This window comes from Lampetra fluviatilis, chromosome 21 (assembly GCF_964198595.1).
Source record: "Lampetra fluviatilis chromosome 21, kcLamFluv1.1, whole genome shotgun sequence".
Lineage (NCBI taxonomy): Eukaryota > Metazoa > Chordata > Hyperoartia > Petromyzontiformes > Petromyzontidae > Lampetra > Lampetra fluviatilis.
In genome coordinates, this window is record NC_136295.1 from 3,126,831 (window position 1) to 3,142,639 (window position 15,809).

Consider the following 15,809-nt stretch of genomic DNA (forward strand, 5'->3'; position numbering starts at 1 on the left):
GTAGCGATGCTCAGTGTGGGATGGCGCAGGAGGGGGGTCAGGACCGGGTTTGGCTTTCACTCGCCACCAATGTGAGCTGCTGCGAGGGATCGAACTCAGGTCACCGGCTTAGTGATGCAGTGCCCAGCGCTGCGCCACCACTCCTCCACTGGCGTAATGACGCAGTGCTCAGCGCTGTCCCACCACTCCTCCACTTGCTTAGTGGCGCAGTGCCCAGCGCTGCGCCACCACTCCTCCACTGGCGTAATGACGCAGTGCTCAGCGCTGTCCCACCACTCCTCCACTGGCTTAGTGGCGCAGTGCTCAGCGCTGTCCCACCACTCCTCCACTGGCTTAGTGGCGCAGTGCTCAGCGCTGTCCCACCACTCCACCCCTGCTGCACGTGGTGACATATTTTAGGTGTACGCATGGTCGGAATTTGTTTTCGAAACGTTAACGAAAACATTTTTTATAATCGTTAAGATCAAGGCTGTATGCTTGATACGTCGTGTGACACGCAAGGCATTGATGGGACATCTGAAGGCGATGTGTCACGAGTGTGATTTTTTTCCGTGCGGAAATCAACTGTACGTGGATGATTGCTGCCTCGTCGGAATATTCAGGCTTTCACCCGCCCCTCATCCGATTTCATGAATTGTAGCAATGATGGGTCATGATTAGACTGAATACTCCATTATTTTATGCCGTCTTATTTTGCATCTGTATCTCTTTTTATGTCACGTTCGTAGTTTTGGTGTACCCTCTCATCCTAAATGTAACGTCGGCAATTTATCTGCACATAACGTGCGTGCACTTAAAGTTATTCTTCGTTGCGCGCACAATTCGATGCATGGCTCACGAACATAAGAACCGACTTTCATCGATATGCATCGGTGCATCCCGAACAAGCGAGTGTCATTTTTACAAATCGTCAAAAACACGACAGTTGCGGAAACGTCGCATTGCTCTTCATGAACCACGCGGCCCGGCCAGATTTGCGCGAAAGTGTGTTCGTTTGTTATAATACTTCTGTTATCCGTTCCTTCGGCAGCTTATTCCGGCAGACGAAGCGCTCCTCGCAATCTCTGCTCTGAGATCGACGCCTGGCTTATCGGTGTGGGTAGACTCCGCCAGACGCGGCTGTGAAATAACGCGTGTTACGCAGTTCTCATCATTTCAAGGAATAAAAAAAAAACCCAACCGGTTCGAGTCTAATCTTAGAAAGGCGAGCTAAAAATTACCGCCGGGCCCTTTCGGTCTCAACTCGGGTCCACTCCGTTCCGTTTCTAATTTCCAAATGAAGCCACGCGCGTTCGGCGCCTTGGCAGGAGACGTTGGCAGGAGAACGCCGTGCAGAGGAGGTCGGCCGTGTCCCCGTCGTCCCAACGTTCGCGATGATTTACGTGAAGTGGCGCTCGTGCAAACTACTTTTATATGGGGAGCCGGGCAGCTTTGGTGGCTCAGAAGCAGCAGGCTTGTGTCTGTGACGCATGTTGGAGCTGGCACTATGTGGGGACCCCGCGGTGGAGAGATGTTAACTACCTCGCCCGGTGTACAGGAGGTCGCGGGATCGATCCCGACCCTGATGCTTGCTGTATAATTTAAGTTTGCGTCTCTCTCTCTCCCAGTGGTCGCGTGGATTTTTCTCTTGATACCTCCTGGTATAACACTCCACATTGCGAAACATGGCTGCTATAAATTTCCATGTGATAAACCACGTCGTTGAGGTATCATTTGTGGCCAGGTCGCTTCTAAAAAAAAGAGCTGTATAGCCCAAACATTTTTTTAAATAGTAGTCCTGGACTCAAATCCTGTGATTTCTGATTTCTGCTGAGATTGAAAAGGAACAGGTTTACCCGTGCCCCAAATTCAGTCAGAACTGACTGCTCAGAAAACCCAACGTGACAAAATCCGATTTTGCTCATTTCTGAAATGTCGCATGAAGAAAACCAGTCACTGTTTCCGCAGCTGCACATTTCAGTCGCGGCGGTGTGCGGAACGGTGTCGCAGCGGTAGGCGCACTACGCTACGAACCCTGTGACCTGAGTCTGATTTCTGGCCGTGCCCAACATCAATGGCGAGTGTCGCCTGAGCTGGTTCTGGGCTGTCTCCTCCACCAACGTGCATTGATCGGTGTGGTGAAGTATGGTCAAACAAACCCCCCCGATGACCGACACGGCGTGCAAGTGCTGTGATCAAGCAGCGGATTGGCAAGGGGATGAAAATTATAATCGTTAAGACAGCCCCCTTTGAAGGAAGACAACGCCTGGGTTGATATCGGCTTGTCGTTTCAACTCGAGATGTTTGAACTGCCTAGACGTTTCAGAAAATACTAAACAGAGTTACTTCAATGTAACTTAATATGTATACGTATTTATTATTCGTTTTGTTACTTATATTATAAAACGACGACTCGGGTTTTGCGTCGAACTCGGACCCATATCTAACAGAGGAGGTCGTTGCCGATTAGCATCTGGGCAGTTCACCAGCATTGTTTTCAAGGAGGCCTGACTGCTGATGAGAAACCGAATGGTCGAAACCGGTCCCGAATGTTGCTTGAGTTGCTGCCGAAATGCTGCAGTCTCAGAAGGGTCGTGTGGCTGTCGGGATGTGTAAAACACAAACGGAATCAGAAGTTTATTCTGTGAGTAAATAACCCATTGAGCTACTCGGCTCTTTTTCAAGAGTGTGGAAGGATACATGCTGGTGTACAGATGTGCATATGTCGGTGGGGTGTTACAGTCTGCTTTTGTAGTCATGTTTACTCATCACAAGAGGATCATCAACAACAACAACAGCCATTCGCCACCAAGTGGCGATGACGTCTCCGTGGCACTTGTGCCAGGCCATGTGCATGCATCATAGCTGTCAAAAAATACGGTTTACCCCGTATTCTTGTGCAGGGAAATTGAGTTTTCAGGTCCATACGGCGTACAGCCGTTTCAATACGGGCAATATTTTTTGCCTATTTGTGTTAAGTATAGTAGTGTAGTAAAGTAGTTTCCTATAGTAGCGTGATGGGACTTTGTAGGATGAAGATTGACATGTATAAGGGGCACGGGCTGACCAATAAGGTGTGAATTTGTCTAGAACAAGGTATGGCACTGATAAGGGGTTGCCATGTATGGTAGTGTAGTGGTATAGTAGTGTAGTAGTATAGTATATTATTTGTTATGTTTTCTACCTACGTGACTTTACCGAAAGAACCAAATAGTCTAGTAGTATACTATAGTAGTGAGATGGTGACTTTGTAGGATGAACGTCGAGATTTATAAGGGGCACGGGCTGACCAACAACGTGTGCATTTGCCTGTAACGAGGTAGGGGCACTGATTCGGGGCTTCCAGGTACGATGCGCTTCGAGGCCCAATGGGGGAAGTGCGGAGGGGGACCGCCTCCGCTCTGCCCTCTAGTGGCCATCTCCCTCCAACGCGCCCGCTTCGGGCAAGGCATGGAAGTGGAGGGGGTGGTGCACGTTGTCTGCATCCCCCCCCCGCACTCTCAGCAGCCTCACCAATTGGACGGCAGAAAGCGCCACCACCCCGACGCTCTTGAAACAGCGAGCGGGGATCGTGCGGGCTGGGAGTGGAGTGGAGGAGGGAGAGGAAGAGAGGCTGACGGCGGGTGGTGGTGGCGGTGATGATGATGCCACCACCCCCACCACCACCACAGGGTACCGCCCAGTCAGTCAACTTGGGTTGTGATCAGAGAGGAGGGGGAGGAGGAGGAGGACACGCACAGAGCGAGAGAGACTGTGAATGTTCAACGGTGAAGTTATAAAGGAGGCGTGTAATCGCTGAGAGTCAAGTGAGTGCGGACAGAGTTTATTTTTTTTGCTGCTGCTGCTGTTAACTTCCATCGTTGCGACGCCGTTGTTGCAGTCGAGTCGCGGGGATTTAAAGTCCGAGGTGAGTGCGCACACCGCCCGCCCCACGGCAGACTCGCGCGGCTCGGGATTGACTCGGGCGAAGGTGACAGACACCTCGCACCGCGTGGGCGACTCTCCTCCGTCCCCTCGCCTGTGGCGGGTGAAACTTGAAAACTTGAGTCTTAACTTGAGTTCTTGACGCCCCAAAACAATTGTCGAGGGTTTACCTACTCCGAGCCACGGCGACGAACCCCCCACCCACGTGGCTTCGGTAAGAGGAGAAGTTGGTGTTGGACGGTGTTGCTATAGCCCCTGCCCGGTTTGCTGTGAGAAGCACGGCGCCGGTTAACCTTGGCTACGTGGTGCACTGCCCGTGGCTTGTCGTGAATGCGTCCCTGCGACTCTGTGTGTCAGAGTCTCTGTGGGTCTCTACGTCTCTATGGGTCTCTCTGTGAGTGTGTATCCACGAGTCTCCATGTATGTACATGGGTCTCTGAGTCTGTATCTCTGAGTGTCTTTGCGTTTATGCACTATCTGAGTGCATCTCTGGGAGTCTCTAGTATTTGAGTTAATGTACCACCTGAGTCTGAATCTCTGTGAGTCGGTCTGAGTTTACGTACCACCTGAGTATGTGTCTCTACGAGTCTCTGCTTTCACTGAATCCCACGATTGTGGGCTTACAAAGTTTGCCATGCTTCCCGTGGTTGGTGAGACACGGGGGGAGCGAGGGCGTTTCTGTGTTCACAACCAACGTATGCACTCGCTCCACTCGCTGTTGCCACTCGTTCAAGTCATTCATTCACTACGACGCCGTTTGAATGTTTCGTGGGGGTTGTGATTTCGTTTAAAAAAAAGCTGAACTATTTTACCCCAACTCCTGCGTGTGCTTCTCGCAAGTCGATGTACACGCGTTGTTTGGCATCCTGTATTTACAATTCACGGACCAGCAAGCCATCATAGAACCTGTGTCTCAACCATTCAAACGACTCAATCTACACCAGTGGTTCTTAAACCTTGGCCGCAGCATTTGCACCCCTTTGGCTCTCAATCGTTAAAACGTGTTTATTTTACAATGTTGATTCACACGTAGGGTTCTAAACTTATGTGCCCGAGCTTAATTTGCGTTCTCGATTATTTACCTTTTAAAAAATGATTTGGCCACGAGAATAGGTTTTCCCCTTTTCCACAAAAGGCGCTTTTTGGCGTCATCTGGTCTAACACCTTTTTGAGACTAGGCTCCAAAGAAAGCTGTCTCTGGTGTGGACCAATCAGTTTCAAAGACAATGCCCATATATTCTCAGTGTTTTTTGTTTGCATTCCGACCACAAGCATTGTGGTTCATGCAGACATGATTCCTTGTAAAAGGTTTCAGTTTGGTGTTTTAACATCTTAACACCTGTTTCGTTGCCAGAAAAAAGGGGGAAACCTATTATCACATTTTGGCACTGGCAAAAAGGAGGTCCCATGATGATTTGGCCATGCCTCGTAGCGAGATCACGCCCAGGTTAAGAAGAACCCAATCACTGCCTCCGAGACATTCGAAGAGCACTCGTCATGTCGTGACTGAAGCCAAGCTGCGCGCCGCGAGCACTGAAGAGGGTCCGTCTCCCCGAAACGTCGTCCGTCACATGTGTGCTCATTTATTCTTAATTTACTTTTAAAAGCTACGGAGTTACTGGCGAGATTGCGTGGAGATTTGCTGCCCTCTGCTTTCGCCACGACTGGCAGCGCAGCAGCAGCAGCATCATCATCACCACCCAGTTCTATATTTGTTTAATATTTGTTTAATACTGCAACTGCTTCCATTGTTTATCAACACACAGCGTTGTTTGGCTTGTGAGATCATTTGCCTTTTACAGTGGTAGGATCCATCGCTCCTATACGAGGGCTTGGTGTGTGGGTGTGTGGGTGTGTGCTTTTCAAAAAGTGTCATTGTAGTGTTTTTACAGGGGGGGCTGGGGGTGGACTGCGTTCTATACGATACGTGGGAGGGTTTAGACAGCGGTACTGAAAGTATCGTAGTACAGTAATTGATATTCTTTAATTCTGGTTTAATAATTATTATTGATATTGGGGAAGGTTTCCATACAGTTATTTGCTGCACAATGTTAGGCGCGTGTGTGTGTGTGGTTTAGTAGAACATTGTTCGTGCATTATATATATTAAGTCAAGTGTATGGTTAAATGTATTTAAATTCGCGGTCAGCGTACAGGTTGACGTTGTACGCCACTGCGTTGGGGGAGCGGTGGCGCAGTGGTTTGCGCACTGTTGCCGTGAACCACGAGGAGTCGGGTTCCCGGGACACGGCCCACATCAGTGGCGAGTGACGTCTGAAGAGGGTCTGCACCCCACCAAAGACAAAGATCCCCCGTGTAGCCTTAACAGACTGTTGGGGCAAGTGCTGTTAGCGAGTAGCACACCGATGAAGGCCAGCACGGCCCAGGTGAGGTGGCGGGGGGGGGGCAGCACCACGCCCGACCGCCTTTGTCTCCCCAGTGCTAGCGATGTTTACTACACACCGCTCCGGGTACTCATTTGAGGCTGAGTCTACCTAGGGGGAGGCCCAGGACCGGTTCAGATAATCGTCACCGATGTTGGCCGTGAGCGGGAATCGAACTCGGGTTGACCACCCCCGCCCCTACCCCTCCCACCCCTCCCTCGCCAACCTGCACTGACCGGTGTGGTGAAGTATGGTAAAAAAAACTACCACGACCGACATGGCGTGCGGAGGCCATTAATTATCATTTCCAACTTCGTCTACTTCAATACATTATTCATTGTATTCGTGTCCTTACTGGCTGCGAACGCTTAAATACACGCTCATCACTAAATCTTCACTCCAGTGCCAAACGTACACCAATCATATTCTCAGCTGCCCCCCTTTTACCCACTTTTGTTGCATTGCAGTCACCCATTACGATGGTGTTGACGCACTTCAACTCCGAGTTGCAGTAATTTTCTCATGCAAATTACGCAGCTCCGAGTCAGCAGTTCCGACCGTAACACCGACCGAGGAGATGGAGCAATGAAATCAGCTGGTGTCCAGGCGCTAGGTGGATTACTGTTACATGGTAGAGGCCTTCATCCAGCTGTGGATTGACCGTGCATAATGATTAAGATGATGGCGATATCCTACCCAGGATTGTAGGGGCGCCACGGTGGCGAGATGTTAACTTCGTCGCCTGGTATACAGGAGGTCGTGGGTTCGACCCTGATGCCTGCTGTATATTTGGAGTTTGCATGTTCTCCCCGTGGTTGTGTGGATTTTTCTCTCGGGGTGTCCCCTCCACGCTTAGGATCAACGTGCGATGAGAGTATTCGGCTGCTGTAAATGTCCACGCGATAAGCCACTTCGTTGAGCGATCCTTCGTGACGGCCAGGTCGCTTCTGAGAAAGAGCTGCGTAGCTCAGTGGGGCCTTACTTAGTAAAATACAAAATAATGTGCTTAGTTTTTTTTGTCATGGGGAACTATGGGACACACGGTGATTAGGACAGTCAACTTCATCGCCAGCAACGTGGGTTCTATTCTAAGCCGCGTGAGCAAGATTGTTATTTTAATTTTCGCTTAAACCTCCCCACGGCCCTCTCGGCCTAAACTTGGTGTCCAATCTGGAGCAATGTCAACACTGGAGAGACACGAAGGTGGATGGGCATACACGCCGCCTGCTGATAACACTCCACCCCCAAGCATCGTGTGCCATGCCGGTATTAATCATAATTACATGTGCTCGCACAGTTTCATTTGCCCAGGCTAAAGGGGGTATATTACCAAATTCGTAAAAAGCGCCCAGAGCAAATTGACGTGCAGTAATGTTGCAGCATCTGTGTGTGTGTGTGTGCGTAGCTTTGAACAAAGCAACGGTCGTTATCACTGGGATGCCGTACCCAGTTTCACGTTCGCTCCGGTTATAGTTCTGGCAAGTAGTACCCTTAAGCCGCTCAGATTGCGTTTCGGTGATACCCAAATAGCTGCGGCAAGGTGATTCTGATCGGGCTGGCGGGGCCTCATGACGGCCACCGAAGCCAGCCTTGGGCATAGCCGGCAGGTCAGTTTCGCGCTGAGCTGGCCAGAAATGTGTGCGGGCAAGTTGCCACAGCGTCTCCTGCAACGTGGATGTGTGGCGTTGGCCTGAGCCAGCGCGCCACTGTGTATGGATGTGTGACGTTCTTACCCTGCCACGACTGGACATCGTTGAAAAATAAGCTTCGTAGCTCATCGGATTCCTCCGGTAGAAATAAAGATTATGATTGAACTTCTTTCGCACCGTTCGTAGCCAGCCGTGCGAATCGGAGCTAAAGGCGTTGTGAAATCCGACATTTCGCATTTTACAATAACCGCAGCAGCAACGACAACCGCATTGCAAGTTGTGTACAGCAGAAAGCAAACAGATCGCTTTAGGGGGGGGGGTGAGGGACGGCATTTGGTGAAGGTCAAAGCAGGGGATGAGGTGAAGAGGGAAGGCTGAACACGACGTGGAGAACGAGTCCGTTACGGGTGGCTACGGTGGAACATTGTCACCTTTTTGTTGGGGTCTGCCATGGTTGTTACATGTGGTACTTTAAATCGAATTTTACGGTCGCATCTCATTGCGTGCGCTTAGGGCTGTCATCATTTCACCTCCCCCCCCCCCCCCCCGAGATTCAACGAATTGTCGCGATTCAGGATGGTGATCCATTTCAAGAATCAGTTATTTTTATTATGCAACGCGTGGCATTTCTAGTGAACGAGAGCGGTCCCTCTTGGCTGTAGGGGGGCGATGTGGGGGTCACACGACCCCATGACGCACGGTGTATGTGAATCAAATGTGATCTATCGACCCTTGCCAACATTTCGACGCATGAATCGCGAGCCCTGGGAATCGAAATCGGACGAATCCATCCTTCGGCAAGAACAAAAAAACGTGGCGTGGCCCGATGAGGGAGCGATTGTTGACGTGTTTGTGCGTGTAAGCGGCCGGAGATCCCTGGATTTGATCTTCGACAAAAGCTCACGGTCCACCCTAAACCGCATCCACTGCACAAAACCCTGGCAGATGCGGCCCACCCCGATGACACAATTGGGGAAATTAAAAAAAACTCTCCAGGAGCGTGCGACTGTGGTCATCCAGAGCAGACGCCGTACCAGCGTGCACCGATGCAATGCTCTGACCCACGAATACGAAGAAGGAGACATCACGGGCGGTGATGCACTCGGCTGCTTCTCACGCGGTTGTCTGCCTCGACGCCACCTACATTCTGAAATTGTAGTCGTTGCTTTACATCGACATCAGCCATACGAACTAATAAGAATAAGAAGCGACAGTACTTTTTTTACAGGAGTGGCTCGTTGTTTACATCGTTTAATTGCCGTTTCAGCACAGGCGTTTAAAATGAAGCTGCCACACCCTGTGTGTGTCAGTGACTGCAGCGCTGGCAGTGACTTGTCGTGGCATGGATAGCCTCCCGTGATGACATCAACGCTGTTAGTGCAGTACAGTGCTTGCACATCCTGTGCAGCGCAAATCCCTCTTCATTTTGATTCAAAGCTGAGCCTCTGTTACAACAAAGCCCCCTCCCCTACCCAAGTGTACATTGGCTAGTGAGCTGTGAATTATTTCACAAGTCTCAACCAGCCACCCGTCAAGGGTCTATTTTTTTCAATATCGCAACTCCCGAGACCCGATCGGCTCTGCTTGTGTTCAAATCAGTGAGTTGCGCTCACTCCATGCTTAGCAGCCTAAGTGGGTTCTCTAAATTTGGCTTGGAAAATATATCCACCAAAGTGAATTTCAACAACTTAACCTCAAAATGTGAAGTTTACAGGGATTGTATGCACCGGTGGTCATCGGGCGGAGACCATAAAACGCGCTGTGAATGATCATTTGTATTTTGCGATGGTGAGGGACCCAAAACGCGAACCCACAATATCAACGTTTGCGGCTGGGTTATGGCATTACTCCGTGAGCCATGGTGGAGCTGCTTTGAGAAGCCTCAGCACACAGCCACCTGCAGGCCAAGGCTTTTTCCGTTGGCCTTTCATTAAATGCCGGACTGGATAAGCAAGTGAGCGGGTGCTGGAAGTACAACGCCTGTTTTTTTAATGAGTCACCCGATTCAGTCCTGGATGGGGTTGGGCCCACAAAGGTGGTAACGCTTGAGAATTAAACTTAATCTCGGTACCGAGACACACGACGCCACATCTCGATGTAGCGATCATCCGTTCCTGGCTGCGTTATTAATAGGTGCGCGATAGGGGGGTTAATCCCACCGTGTGGGCCCCCCCACCCCCTCAAACCCAATAACGGGGCCCCCCAAAGCGCGGGGCCCGGGGCGTTCGCCCCGATTCGCCGTGCCCTCGGGGGACGTGTCTGACTTATTGCCGTATTATTTTGTGCGGCGACTTTGACATGATTTAGGAGACGCTTTGACTTTCTAGATTAATCATTAATTGCACCACGGCTAGGAATGCTTTGACAGGGTCACGTGACAGATGAGTTTTAAAAGATACGGCAACAATGCGTGACAGATTAACGATACGTATACTGCTACCGGTAAGTCGATACGGTCATTTCATAGGTAAGTAAAGCATCTATATAATACACGGTGTTTACGTATCGTACAAATGTGCGATCGAATGCCCGGGTGTCTTCGCCTCTGTGGCCACACACACACCACTCTCACTCCCTTTGTGCGATGGAGCGCTCTCAGCCCCCTCGATTGGCACTCGCCAACAAACAACACCCGGCCCCGATCAGGCCCCCAGCGTGTCGCGAACGACGGCCCCATCCGATGATTCGACGGCGGTCCGAAACAAAGCCACGCGGCAGCTCCCGAAGCAGTCGGAATGGATGTCAGATCTCGACACCAATCTGTTGCAATCCCACAGAATGCCACACGAAAGAAGAAGAAGTCTACATAGGCTGGGCGAGAAGGCGGCGGTGGCGGTGGGGAGGGGGCTGTCATCACCTTTGTTGTTTCTTAGCCAAATTGACGGCTACAATTCCCCCGAGTTGGTGGGTGGGTGGGGTGGGGGGGGGCTCGAGCGAAGCTTTTCGAAGAATGCGGCGGCGTCGTCGTCCACCACCCCGAGGGCGCAGTGCAAGCCGCGCCACGCCGGCGTGGCCAGGATTGTCCACATCGCCCGCCTTTTCATTGTCAGAGAGAGAGAGCGCGAGTGCGAGGTGAGCGCTGGCCAGAATCCGGGGAGCCGGGCTGTTGCAGCTCGTGAACAAGCCGTCTGGCCCCCCCGTCCCGCAACACAACTGTTGTGTGTTGCGTGTGTGGCGCGTGTGTGTGTTGTGCGTGTGTGTTGCGTGGCGCGTCACGCAGTCAACATTGGCTTAGGAGATGTTGACTGCCTCGCCTGGTATGCAGGAGGTCCGTGGGTTTGACCCCGACCCCTAACGCGTGCCGTATATTTGGAGTTTGCGCGTGGGTGCGTGTCTCTCCGTGGTCACGTCGATTTTCCTCTCCGGGTCCCTCGGGTTTTTTTTCCCGTCCACGGTGTAGAATTGAACGTGCTTGTCAAGTGTTTCGCCGCAATGCATTTCCACGTGATGAGCCACTTCGTTGAGCTATCATTTGTGATAGCCAGGTCGCTTCTGAAAAAAGAGCAATATAGCTGAGTGGGCCGTTACCTGGTAGAATAAACTAAATAGTTTAGTTTGAGTTTAGCAGCCGGAGAATCTCCCCGCTGGAACGAGCGTTGATGCAATGGTTATCATCTCCGGCCCTCAGATAGCGGTGGAATTTACACGTTTTGTGGCGAGGGCAGTCTATCCTTGGGATTGATTAGCGGACAATACCAACTCTTTCACGTATCCATCCCTGCAAAGTGTATTTTTTTTTACATGTCCCATCAGCCAACACAGCCTTCTGGGATGTGCATAATTTCAGCAGCATTGGTTCAATGCAAGCAAACTCTGGACTGGTTTTCACAACGGTCAGTGTCGGCAGAGCCAGGCTTGCCTTGGCTGGCGTAATGCCAGATGTGACACAAAACTATATCATACGTAATGATTAGTGTCGTCGAAAATACGTGTAACAACGTTCATAGATAAACAAGACAACGTGCCTCTCTCTCATAACCCGTCCCAACAGCGGGCGTCCTATGGGTGGTCGCTATTGATGTGCCTTAAAATTGTACCGATTTTATCGACCCAGACCCGGAGGGATGATTGGCCGAGTTGACTCCCTGACTCACAACAACCTTCAACCTGCGAGCCGGGTACCCCAACCGCAGTGCCACCCATCGCGGGCGCGCGCCGTGTTCATTTCACGGCGTTTTGTGAATCCCAATGCAGGAGCCTCTTGAAAAGCAGCCTTGAGACTCGGTGAGATTCTGCCGAAATAATAAAAGCCATGGAAGAAAGCCACGAATTCAAGCACTGCCTTAGAAACGGTGGCAACGAGCAATTAGGTTTTGGAAAATTGCCGGGCTGAGCCGCGTAAGCGATGTTAAACACACGTGGTAATAATGACGTGGTAACAATGACGTTAAAACACACGTGGTAACAATGACGTGGTAACAATGACGTTAAACACACGTGGTAACAATGACGTGGAAACAATGACGTTAAAAACACACGTGGTAACAATGACGTGGTAACAATGACGTTAAAAACACACGTGGTAACAATGACGTGGAAACAATGACGTTAAACACACTTGGTAACAATGACGTTAAACACACGTGGTAATAATGACGTGGTAACAATGACGTTAAAACACACTTGGTAACAATGACGTTAAACACACGTGGCAATAATGACGTGGTAATAATGTTCGTTAAAACACGTGGTAACAATGACGGGAAACAATGACGTTAAACACACGTGGTAATAATAATAACAGGTTTTTTATTGAGTTATGTTTGTGCACAGCAATTGTGCAATGTGTGAGGTGATTGTGATACTGTATACTCTACTCAACGTCTGTGTCATCTGTAAACTGTGGTTAAAATGTGTTATTGTTATTCACTTTAACGTTGGAATGTGAAGTATTTCGACAAATCATTAGCGTACAGTCAGACGTTGACACGTCACGTATTGTGGTTGGTCTCGTTTGCCCTTTGTTCCTGGTGTTTGTAGATTAGTTCGTTGTCAACATCATCTAGTCTTCACGTATTCTCTACACCTCCGACTAGCACGGTTGGCTATGTACGGTGCGAAAGAGGTTCAACACAAGTACACATACTTGACACCACTTGTTCGTCACTCCAATTAAATACACGCATCATTCCCCCCAGGTGTATGGCGGTAAGCTCGCCGCAGCGGCAACGCGTGTGCCCGCATGGCCAGAATGTCCTGGGTTCGATGTCCGACTCGGGCACCTTCCTGAGTGAAGTGTTGTATGTTCTCTCCCCCCCTCCGCTCTTGCACGTTTCTCCCATAGCTAAAATAAACAAAAAAACTCATACGGTGTAATCGGTATTTCACCCAAACATCTACATGCTCTAGAGACGCATTGCCTGCAAATAACTCAATTGGGATTGTACACAAAGCAGCATCGCCCCCCCTCCTCCCTCTAATGGGGAAACTTGACAGGACCCTCCCGAAAGAGAATCTTGAGACTCAGTGAGGCTTACCTGGCTAAAAGAGTGGAATTATAATCGTCGTAAAAATCGTGAGTGGGCATTCGGGTCTAATCACCGATTTAAAAGACGCGCGTACTGAACCAACCTCACAAGACAGCGCCCGCATCTTTCCCCTTCAAAGGCGTTGTAGCCATACAGATCAATGCGTAGCTATTTAATAAACAAACCAGCGAGAGTTTTACTTGGGCAGAGACCCGCATCTTGGAAAAAAATATAAAACTATCGTTGCGTTGGTAATGAAACGCGTCGCTGTCTTTTTTTTCTGTTGCCCAAATTTTTCGCGCACACAAATAGCCAGACAATTGGCGACAAGTTTATCTGGTTCCATCGGTCACCATTCCTGTTGGGTCAAGTACAGTAATTGGCGAGCAGGCTGAGTGCTCTAAAATGTGCTGCGTGCTTCAAATCCTGGGTCGATCTCACACAGTTGCGGGCGGGATGTGAACCCGGCTTCCCATTTTGGTTGTACGCTCACTGTAATCGGTCTGGCTTGAGGTCAAAGATGACTTTCCTTGCCCCAGTCTGCCCGTCTCCCGTTCACAGCCCTGCGGAGGCAGCCGTGGGAATTTCGCATTCACGCACGGCATGGGCGAGGCCTCTGCATAGGACAACAACGTCCGTTTGCTTCTCCCACGAAGTGGGACTAATTTTAAAAGGGGCTCTCAGAAGGATGATGGGGCAGAGTCAAATCCCAAGTGGGATTCGAACTCGTCGCGATCGGAGTGCGTGCCGCTCTCTCTCTACTGCTGAGCCACCTGGCCGGTGTGACTTCACTATATCGTGGTGGGGAGATGTTCATTACCTCGTCTGGTATACAGGAGATCGTGGGTTCGGTCCCGACGCCTGCTGTATATTTGGAGTTTGCATGTCTCTCTCTCTCCACGTGATCGCGTGGATTTTTCTCCGATCCCCCTCCGGGTTTTCTCCTCCACATTTAGAATCGCCAACACGCATTGAAGAGTATTTGGCTGCTATATATCTCCACGTGATGGTAAGCCACTCTGCTGAGCTATCATGTGTGATAGCCAGGTCGCCTCTGAAAAAAGAGCTATGTAGCTGAGTGGGTAATTACCTGGTAAAATAAAAAAATAGTCTTCAATAGTTTACACCATTGGGCGCACACACACACACCCCGACCCTAAGCTCGGGTTAACGGCTAAGTGGCATCCTTCGTCTTGTGGTTTGGGAAGGGGGTGGGGGATGGTGGCGCTTGTCCAACAAAGCGTGATGGATTCTTCCTGCGATTGTTGCCATCCTCGCGAGCTCCGCAGCGACGGTGGACGCACTCCGGCGGCGTGCGGCCGACAGCGACGGCGATCGCGTGCGGGCCGGCGTGCAGGGTGACCTCGGTAATAGCATCGGGACGATGTGTGGCGTGGCTCAGAGGTCGGAGCGCCAAAGGTGCCCCCCCCCACCGTGTAGCCTTTAACAGACGGTAGGGGCAAGTGCTGTTAGCGAGCACCTATGAAGGTCGGCACGGCACACGAGGGTGGGTGGCCAGCACCACGCCCGGCCGCCTTTTTCTCCCCAGCTGCGATGTCAACACACCCGCACCAGGTACTCATTTAAGGCTGAGTCGACCTAGGGGAGGCCCAGGACCGGTTCAGATAATCGTCACTGATGGTATTAGTCTTGAGCGGGAACCGAACTCGGTTCCCCGGGTTCGTAGTGGAGTGCGCCACCGCCGCCACCGCCGCCACCGCCGCCACCGCCGCCACCGCCGCCACCGCCGCCACCGCCGCCACCGCCGCCACCGCCGCCACCGCCGCCACCGCCGCCACCACAACAGGGATTCCCTGGGTTCGAATCGGAGTTTCGTTTGGCGGTGATTGAACTGGGTGATTTACATTTTTGCGATTTTTTTTATGTTCTCAGCCGGATCACCAATGAGGGCTCACGCAAAAAAAACCCGCTATCACTGAACGCATATATATTGAGTTACCTTCATTTGGATGAATTCCAGCCTCTGAGAATAATAAACAAGAATATCGGTTGACTGTTTTTGTGACAATGTTACTGTCGGGTGTGTGGGGAGGTGTGTCCCTCCCCCCGTCCATTCTGTAAAACATAAAAGGGCCAAATGTTTTATTTGGGAAGAGCTGTGCGACAAATATCTTCTGCAGCCATTCTTTGACACGCGCTTGAACCGCCCGAGGAGGTTCACACACGTTGCATTGTTCTTCGTATTCCATAAAACCAATCGCATATTTAGAATTAATGGAAAAATATACCGAAAAAACATTAATTCTAGATTTGAAGCTTTCGTGACTGCAATGATTCATACTCTTTGTTTTTTTCGGTAAAGTCACGTAGGTAAAAAATAAAATAAAATAAATGAAAACAACTAAATTAAACACACTTAAGTGGTTGTGCTTTCGCTACGTTGTC

General features: G+C 50.5%; 1 protein-coding gene across 2 annotated transcripts in view; it reads left to right on the top strand.

Annotated features, from left to right (window-relative positions):
• Positions 1–3,541: 3,541 nt before the first annotated feature.
• The window catches only part of LOC144938137 (uncharacterized), a 96,508-nt gene continuing 84,240 nt past the window's right edge, over positions 3,542–15,809 (top strand). For both annotated transcript variants that reach the window (XM_078865858.1, XM_078865859.1), the window contains exon 1: positions 3,542–3,886. The gene's annotated coding sequence lies outside the window, so the exon portion shown is untranslated. The remainder of the gene's footprint in view (positions 3,887–15,809) is intronic.